Source organism: Rattus norvegicus, chromosome Y, assembly GCF_021556685.1.
Source record: "Rattus norvegicus strain SHRSP/BbbUtx chromosome Y, alternate assembly SHRSP_T2T, whole genome shotgun sequence".
Lineage (NCBI taxonomy): Eukaryota > Metazoa > Chordata > Mammalia > Rodentia > Muridae > Rattus > Rattus norvegicus.
In genome coordinates this window covers 54,530,893-54,541,562 of record NC_141555.1, presented here as the reverse complement: position 1 = coordinate 54,541,562, position 10,670 = coordinate 54,530,893, and positions in this window count along the sequence as shown.

Here is a 10,670-nt window from a genome sequence, read left to right as displayed (position 1 = left end):
CAGATGGATCACTCCCGAATTCCTTCTATGAAGCCACAATCACTCTTATACCTAAACCACACAAAGACCCAACAAAGAAAGAGAACTTCAGACCAATTTCCCTTATGAATATCGATGCAAAAATACTCAATAAAATTCTGGCAAACCAAATCCAAGAGCACATCAAAACAATCATCCACCATGATCAAGTAGGCTTCATCCCAGGCATGCAGGGATGGTTTAATATAAGGAAAACCATCAACATGATCCATCATATAAACAAAGTGAAAGAACAGAACCACATGATCATTTCATTAGATGCTGAGAAAGCATTTGACAAAATTCAACACCCCTTCATGATAAAAGTCCTGGAAAGAATAGGAATTCAAGGCCCATACCTAAACATAGTAAAAGCCATATACAGCAAACCAGTTGCTAACATTAAACTAAATGGAGAGAAACTTGAAGCAATCCCACTAAAATCAGGGACTAGACAAGGCTGCCCACTCTCTCCCTACTTATTCAATATAGTTCTTGAAGTTCTAGCCAGAGCAATCAGACAACAAAAGGAGGTCAAGGGGATACAGATCGGAAAAGAAGAAGTCAAAATATCACTATTTGCAGATGATATGATAGTTTATTTACGTGATCCCAAACGTTCCACCAGAGAACTACTAAAGCTGATAAACAACTTCAGCAAAGTGGCTGGGTATAAAATTAACTCAAATAAATCAGTAGCCTTCCTCTATACAAAAGAGAAACAAGCCGAGAAAGAAATTAGGGAAACGACACCCTTCATAATAGACCCAAATAATATAAAGTACCTCGGTGTGACTTTAACCAAGCAAGTAAAAGATCTGTACAATAAGAACTAGAAGACACTGAAGAAAGAAACTGAAGAAGACCTCAGAAGATGGAAAGATCTCCCATGCTCATGGATTGGCAGGATTAATATAGTAAAATTGGCCATTTTACCAAAGCGATCTACAGATTCAATGGAATCCCCATCAAAATACCAATCCAATTCTTCAAAGAGTTAGACAGAACAATTTGCATATTCATCTGGAATAACAAAAAACCCAGGATAGCTAAAACTATCCTCAACAATAAAAGGACTTCAGGGGGAATCACTATCCCTGAACTCAAGCAGTATTACAGAGCAATAGTGATAAAAACTGCATGGTATTGGTACAGAGACAGACAGATAGACCAATGGAATAGAATTGAAGACCCAGAAATGAACCCACACACCTATGGTCACTTGATTTTTGACAAAGGAGTCAAAACCATCCAATGGAAAAAAGATAGCATTTTCAGCAAATGGTGCTGGTTCAACTGGAGGGCAACATGTAGAAGAATGCAGATCGATCCATCCTTATCACCCTGTACAAAGCTTAAGTCCAAGTGGATCAAGGACCTCCACATCAAACCAGACACACTCAAACTAATAGAAGAAAAAATAGGGAAGCATCAGGAACACATGGGCACTGGACAAAATTTCCTGAACAAAACATCAATGGCTTATGCTCTAAGCTCAAGAATCGACAAATGGGATCTCATAAAACTGCAAAGCTTCTGTAAGGCAAAGGACACTGTGGTTAGGACAAAATGGCAACCAACAGATTGGAAAAAGATCTTTACCAATCCTACAATAGATAGAGGCCTTATTTCCAAAATATACAAAGAACTCAAGAAGTTAGACCGCAGGGAAACAAATAACCCTATTAAAAAATGGGGTTCAGAGCAACACAAAGAATTCACAGCTGAGGAATGCCGAATGGCGGAGAAACACCTAAAGAAATGTTCAACATCTTTAGTCATAAGGGAAATGCAAATCAAAACAACCCTGAGATTTCACCTCACACCAGTGAGAATGGCTAAGATCCAAAACTCAGGTGACAGCAGATGCTGGCGAGGATGTGGAGAAAGAGGAACACTCCTCCATTGTTGGTGGGATTGCAGACTGGTAAAACCATTCTGGAAATCAGTCTGGAGGTTCCTCAGAAAATTGGACATTGAACTGCCTGAGGATCCAGCTATACCTCTCTTGGGCATATACCCAAAAGATGCGTCAACATATAAAAGAGACACGTGCTCCACTATGTTCATCGCATCCTTATTTATAATAGTCAGGAGTTGGAAAGAACCCAGATGTCCTTCAACAGAGGAATGGATACAGAGAATGTGGTACATCTACACAATGTAATATTACTCAGCTATCAAAAAAATGACTTTATGAAATTCGTAGGCAAATGGTTGGAACTGGAAAAGATCATCCTGAGTGAGCTAACCCAATCACAGAAAGAAATACATGGTACGCACTCATTGATAATTGGCTATTAGCCCAAATGCTTGAATTACCCTAGGTGCCTAGAACAAATGAAACTCAAGACGGATGATCCAAATGTGAATGCTTCACTCCTTCTTTAAAAGGGGAACAAGAATACCCTTGGCTGGGAAGAGAGAGGCATTGATTAAAACAGAGACTGAAGGAACACCCATTTAGAGCCTGCCCCACATGTGGCCCATACATATACAGCCACCCAATTAGACAAGATGGATGAAGCAAAGAAGTGCAGACCGACAGGAGCCGGATGTAGATCGCTCCTGAGAGACACAGCCAGAATACCGCAAATACAGAGGCGAATGCCAGCAGCAAACCAAGGAACTGAGTATTGTACGTCTGTTGAAGGAATCAGAGAAAGAACTGGAAGAGCTTGAAGTGGCTCGAGACCCCATATGTACATCAATGCCAAGCAACCAAAGCTTCCAGAGACTAAACCACTATGTAAAGACTATACATGGACTGACCTTGGACTCCGACCTCATAGGTAGCAATGAATATCCTGGTAAGAGCACCAGTGGAAGGGGAAGCCCTGGGTCCTGCTAAGACTGAACCCCCAGTGACCTAGACTGTTGGGGGGAGGGCGGCAATGGGGGTAGGGTAGGGAGGGGAACACCCATAATGAAGGGGAGGGGGGGGATGTTTGCCCGGAAACCGGGAAAGGGAATAACACTTGAAATGTATATAAGAAATACTCAAGTTAAAATAAAAAAAAAAAAAAACTAAAAACAGAAAACAAAAAAAGATAAATGATATAGTAAAATAAGTTATAAAACAGAGAAATAAATCAAAAATTGAAACTCAGATTACCCCCACCAAAATCAAGATCACTGAAAATAAAGACCATGGCCCCCTTATATAAGTAAGTACCTGTGAGCACATGCTTGACAACACTCTAAGTTCTTTCTCTCCATTTACATTAAGGGAGCAGAGGTAATGAGTTCCCCTATGTTCTCTGAATTATTCATGGATCTGCTCAAGATGCAACAAAAAATCTAAAATGCCTGTTTATGGAAGATTCGGGTTTTTTTTTTCTTATTTGCATCCGTAATGTTTCATAATCGTTGAAATTCTAGATGCCTAGTGAAGATGTGTTATATAAATAAGTGATGAAGAAGATTCAATTTTAAATTATATTATGTTTATTAGAAGAATTTTTCCACTCAATTTCATAATCCATTTTATATAATACAGAATCTGTCATTGTTCTCCACAGATTCCAGTCAGGATGTATCTTAATACACCTCGCTTATTCAAGTGTATTTTGTACTTATTTGTATCCACCTCCCCATGACAATGCCCTCAATACATATTTCATATACTGGCAATGCCTACCCTGATACTTCCATTTATTAGGATGATACTATCAAGAAGATACAAGCTTCCTGTTTCTGGCTGAGTCCAGAGATGACATACTACAATAGCTCACTGTACCCAAAATCTGAGGGGGAGATAGCTGGACTCGCAGAATCATGGAAAATTCTGAGAACTTAGGAGAAACCATTACCTCTTTTCACATTCCTGTGCTGAGAGGAAGCTGCTTAGAGCCCTATGGACACAGGAACCTTGGGAGAGTAAGGGAGGTGATCCTTCCAGTATCTACCTGTGTTCAGAGATGAAAGCCAGTGGCCAGGAAAAGTAACACAACTGAGAACACAGGCAAGACCAACACTTCTGCTACAAGTAACCAGGCTGGAGGCCTCAGGACACAGAATACAAGAGTAGTTTCCGACAGGACACTTCCTGTTTCTGCTTGCACCCATTGCTGATCTGGTCCTACATATCTCTCTACCCACATCTTGGTGGGAGAAAAGAAGTCTATAGGAACAGTGACAAAGAGTTTTACAGGATGGTCATGCCACTGTCAGAGACAGCAAGACCACGAAACACCAGAGGAAACCTGATGACAAGAGTCAAGCACAGAAACCTAAGCAATAGAAACCAAAACTACTTGGCATCATCAGAGCTCACTTATCCCAAGAAAGCAAAAATTGGATACCCCAACAAACTGAAAAAGCAAGATGTGGATTCAAAATCATTTTTCATGATCATGATAGAGGACATTGAGTAGGGAACAAATAAAACTCTTCAAGATATACAGTACAACACAGGTATAAAGTAGAAGCCCTTAAAGGGGAAACACAAAATTCCTACAAGAATCACAGGAAAACACAGTCAAACAGATGAAGGAATTTAAAAAAAATCTAGGATCAATAAGTGGAAATAGAAGCAATAAAGAAAGCACAAAGAGACAACCCTGGAATTGGAAAACCTAGGGAAGGAAATCAGAAATCATAGACAGAAGCATCAGAAAGAGAATACAAGAGATAAAAAGTAAAAATCTCATGGGCAGAAAGTACTGTAGAAATCATTTACACAACCATCAAAGAAAATGTAAAGCTCAAAGAGCTCCGAATGGACAACAACCAGTAAATCCAGGACAGAGCGAGAAGATCAAACAAAGGATAATGGGTATAAAAGAGAGCGAAGATTCCCATAAAAAAGGGCCAGTAAATATCATCAAAAATTTTTGGAGAAAACTTCCCTAACCTAAAGATTGAAATGCCTATAATAATAAAAGTATCATACGTTTTTCCATATATATTGGACCAAGAAGAAATTTCTCCCTTCACATAATAGTCTCAACACCAAATGCATAAAACAAACAAACAAAAAAAAAGAATATTAAAGTCAGTAACGAAAAAGTCAGGTATCATATATAGGCATACCTATAACTATTACACCAGACTTCTCACCAGAGACTATGAAAGTCAGATCCAGAGTGGATTTTATAATACTCTAAGAGAAAATAAATGCCAGCCCAGGTTACTCTCCCCTGCAAAACTTTCAATCAGCGCAGCTGGAGAAACCAATATATTTTATGATAAGCTAAATTTGCACAGTATATTTCACAAATCATGCCCTATGAAAGATAATAGATGGGAAAATCCAACAAAAGGAGGGAAATTACACCCTATAAAAAGAAAAAAGTAATCCTCTTTCAACAAACCCAAAAGAAGAGAGTCACACAAACATAATTCCACCTCTTCCAAAATAACAGAATACCACAATAACTATTCCTAAATATCTCTTAGCATCAATGCAAATTCTCCAATAAAAAGACATAGACTAACAGACCGCATACATAAAGAAGAACTAGAATTTTGTTGCATTAAGGAAACACAGCTCAATGACAAAAACAGATAGTATCTCAGAATAAAAGACTGGAAAACAATTTTCCAAGAAAATGGTCTGTAGAAACATTGTGGGGCATACATTCCAATATCTAATTCAACCAAAAGTTATCAAAAAAAAAAAAAAAAGATAAGGAGGGACACTCCATTTTCATCAGGGAAAAAATTACCACCAGGGTCATTTCTCTATCCTGAATATCTATAAACTACATCCAACGGCACCTAAATTTATAAAGGAAACCGTACTAAAGCTCAGGCTAACGAAATAGTCGTGGGAGACTTGAACAACCCACACTCAGCAATGAACAGATCATGGAATGGGAAACCGGAGACACAGAGAAATTAACAGATTTTGAACTAAATGTATTTAAGAAATATCTATAGAATATTTCATCCTTGAACAAAAGAACATACCTTATTCTCAGGAACTCATGGTACATTCTCCAAAACTGATCATACAGTTGGTCATAAAAGAGGCATCCACAGATACAAAAGAATGAAATAACCCCATGCATTTTCTCACACTAACATGACCTAAGGCTGGACTTTAATAACAAAAAAAAAATGTCAGAAAGCCCAAATACACATGGACGTTGAACAATATTTAATCAGTGATAACTTGGTAGAGGAAGAACTAAAGAAAAAAATTAAAAATGTTTTGGAATTTAAGGAAAAGTAAGGCACAACAAACTCAAACTTATGGGACACAATGATAATATAGCTAAGAGGAAAACTCAAAACTCTGAGTGTATCCAAAGTGAAACTAGAGAGAGCATACATTAGCAGCTTGACAACAAATAAAAAGCTCAAAAACAAAAAGAAGCAGATACACCAAAGAGGACGAGAAGGCAGGAAATAATCAAACTCAAGGCTGAAATCAACAAAGGAGAAACAAAAAGAACTCTACAAAGAATCAATACAACCAGGAGCTGGACCCAAGTGTAAATCAACATGATAGATAAATCTGAGCTAGAATAAAAAAACGGCACAGAGAAAAAATGCAAATAATAAAATCAGAAAAGAGAGGGAAACAAAACAACAGAATCTGCAGAAATTCAAAACATTATCATACCCTATTACTGAAATTTATATTCAAGAAAAGTAGAAAATCTGGATCAAATGATCAATTTTCTATGCAGGCAGCAGATACCAAAGTTATGTCAGGGTCAGATAAAATATCTAAACTGTACCTTGAACCCTAAAAAAAATAGAAATAATTATTAAAAGGCTCCCAATTGGGAAAAGATCCCATGACCAGATGATTTTAGTTGAAACTTCTATCAACCCTTCCTAGAACCAAATACCACTATTGGTCAAAATATTCCACAAAACACAAACAGAGGAAAACTTCCCAATTCCAACGATGAAGCCAAAGTTATGCTTATACCTAAAGCATACAAGGACCCAATAAAGAAAGTGAACTTCAGACCAATTACCCTTATGAATATTGACGAAAAATAGTCAATCAAATCATTGGAAACCAAATCCATGAACACATCAAAATGATCATCCATCACTCTAAAGGAGACTTCTTAACAGGAATGCAAGGATAGTTCAATATGGAATTCCATCAACATATTCCACTACATAATCGAACAGAAAGAAAAAAAAAACATTTTCATCTCACTAGATGCTGCGAAAGCATTTGACAAAATAAAACACCCCTTCATAGCCAAAATCTTACAATGATAGGAATTCAAGGCCCATACTCAACAACAGTAACGTAATGTACAGCAAACCAGCAGCCAAAAATCAAACTAAATGAAGAGAAAATTTAAGCTCTCCCTCTAAAATCAGGGACTAGACAAGGCTATTCATTCTCTCCCTACTTATTCAATATAGTACTCAATGTGCTAGCCTGACCAATTAGACAACAAAAGGAGGACAAAGGGATACAAATATTAAAAGAAGAGATCAATATATCACTATTTGCAGGTGATATGATAGTATACTTAAGTGACTCCATAATTTCCACCAGAGAACTACTGCACGTGATAAACAGCTTCAGAAAAGTCCTGGATGTAGAATTAACTCAAACATATCAGTAACCTTCCATGAATAAACAGACCAAGAAAGAAACTAGGCAAATTACACTCTTCACAATAATCACAAATAACAAAATATACCTCTGCATAACTCAAACTAGGCAAGGGAAAGCGCCGTATGAAAAGAACTTAATTTCTCTAAAACAAGAAAATTTCAGAAGATGTAAAGACTTTTCATATTTAAGGACTGGCACTAATGAAATAGCAAAAATGGCCCTTTGCCAAAAGCATTGTACATATTCAATGGAATCCCCAAGAAAATCTCAACAAAATTCTTTATACAGTTAGAAAGAGAAATATGCAAGTTCATTTAGAAAAAGAAAAAAAAAAACAAGGAAGTGGAAACTATTCTCAAAATAATAGAAATTCTGTGGAAATCAACATCCCTAAACTCAAGTTGAATACCCAGCAATAGAGATAAAAATTATATGGTACAGGTACAGAGACAGGCAAGTAGAACACCTGTGTTAGTTCATCTAGATATCAGAAAGTAAATGAATGTAAATCCATCCATTCTTATCACGCTGTACAAAGCTGAAGTCCAAGTTGATTAAGGGCATCCAGAAAAAAGAGATATACACAAACCAATAGAAGAAAAAGTGGGGAAATGCTTGAACACATGATAACAATGGAAAAGTTCTTGAACAGAACATCAAACCAGTGGCTTATTCTTTTCGTTGAAGAGTTGACTGATTGGACCTTGTAAAATGCAAAGTGTCTGTAAGGCAAGGAACACTGTCATTATAACAAAATGGCAACTAATATCTTGTAAAAAGATCTTTGCTATCCTATATCTGAAAGAGAATTAATAATCAGTATGTACAAAAAACTCAAGAAGTTATACTCCAGAAAGTCAAATAACCCTATTTTAAAAGGGGTACAGATCTAAACAAATAATTTTCAGGAGAAGAATTTTGAATGGCTGAGAAATACATAAAGAAAAGTTCAATGTCATTGTTCATCAAGGTAATGCAAATCAAAAGATACACAAGGCAGAATGGCTAAGATAAAAAATTCAGTTAACAGCAGATGCTGGTCACAATGTGGAGAAAGAGGAAGACTCCTCCATTATTGTTGGGATTAAAATGAGGAACAATATTCCGGAAATTACTCCGGACTTTCCTCTGAACATAGTATATGCTGAGGACTTAAATATCCCACTCGTGGGCATATTCCCAAATGATGCCCCAACATATAACTAGGACACGTTTTGTACTATGTTATAGCAGCTGTATTCATGGTAGCCAGAATCTAGGAAGAACCCATGTGATTTGACTACATGAATGGATATAGAAAATGTGGTTCATCTACATAATTGAGTGCAATTCAGTAATCAATACAATGACATCATGAAATTCATAAGCAAATGAAGGAAACTATAAAATACCATCATGAATGAGTCAACCAAATCACACACACACACACACACACACACACACACACACACACACACACACTACCCCAAAACCTTGAATTATGCAACATACAATTCACATACCGCTTTAAGTTCAAGAAGAAAGATGAACCAAGTGAGGATGGTCTTTATTAAAAGGGGAAACAAAAATATTCATAGGACTTGATATAGAGTAAGTTTAGAACCGAGATTGAAGGAATAGCCATTCTGAGCCTTTACCACCTGGGGATCCAGCCCACATACATACAGCCTCCAAACCTAAACAATATTGCTGATGCCAACAAGTGCATGCTTACAGGAGCCTGATATAGCTGTCTCCTGAGAGGCTCTTCCAGATTATGGCAAATACCGAGGATGATGCTTCCAGTCAACCATTGAACTTAGAACAGGTTCACCTTTGGAGAAGATAGAGAAAGTATTAAAGGAGTTGGAAGTGCCTTTCAACCCAGTAAGGACAACAGTGGTCACAAACCAGAGCTTCATGGGAATAAAGCACTTCCTTAAGACTGCACATGGACCGAATGGTGGCTCTAGCTGCATATGTAGCAAAGCATGACCATGTTCTATACCAATGGGAGAAGCCCTTGGTCATCCAAGGCTGGACCTTCTAGTAAATAGAATGTCATCCTGAGGAGGGAACAAGGGGATGTTTTTTGTGGAGGGGAAAACACCTTGGAAGAAGACAGGGCAGCTGAAGTGGATAGGGATAGAGTTCTTATGGATGGAGACCACACACATAGAGCCTTTATTTTTTTCTATGGCTTTAACAGCTCAATGGCAAGGCCACTTCTAACCTCCATGTGGCTAAACTATCCCACCCTGATATTCACACGTTATTATTTGCTAAAATCTATATCCCATCTTTCTTGCCCTGGACACCATTGGGCAGCTCTCCTGGGTTTGCTTATTCTCATGCTCTTCTATGTCAGCTGCTTCTCTGTCCTGAAAGTCTGTCCTGGAGAATCTCCATGCATCTTCCTCTCTTGACCTTCGTTTAAGCATTCTGAAACTCCTGCTCTGTCTGCCCTGCCAAGACACTGGCTATCAATATGTCTATTTTCCAATCAGAACCAACTGAGGCAGGGTCCCTTATTCATAAGTTCAGGACACTATGAGAAGTATGAGAATAAAATCAGCTACAATAACTATTTGTATGTGATTTTCTGGGAACAATATTCCCCAAACCAGAGAGAGATACCTGTTAAAGTACTAGAATCATAGAAAATATAAAGTAGACACATAATAATAATAATAATAATAATAATAATAATAATAAATATTAATAATATAATATATTATAATAAAAGTGAAAAAATAATAATTATAATAATTATAATAGTAAATAATAATAAAAATAAACTAAACATCATCATCATTATCAAAATCATCATAATCATCAAAGTCAAACTGAACAGAGATATAAAAATACAAAAACTGTGAAGGAAAAAGACTAAGTCACACGTAAACTGATCACATGAGACTAACACCTGATTTTTCAATGGATATTCTAAACTATAAATGTGCTTGGATCACATTTCAACACGTTTTCAAAGAATACAGATACTAGCCTAAAATTTATTACTGAGCAAATTTATCATTCACTTCAACAAAAGAGGAGAAACTTTACATAGCATAATCACCAGGAAGCCATGTCTCTTCAGCAATCTTATCTAAAAATAGGAAACTGCATTCTG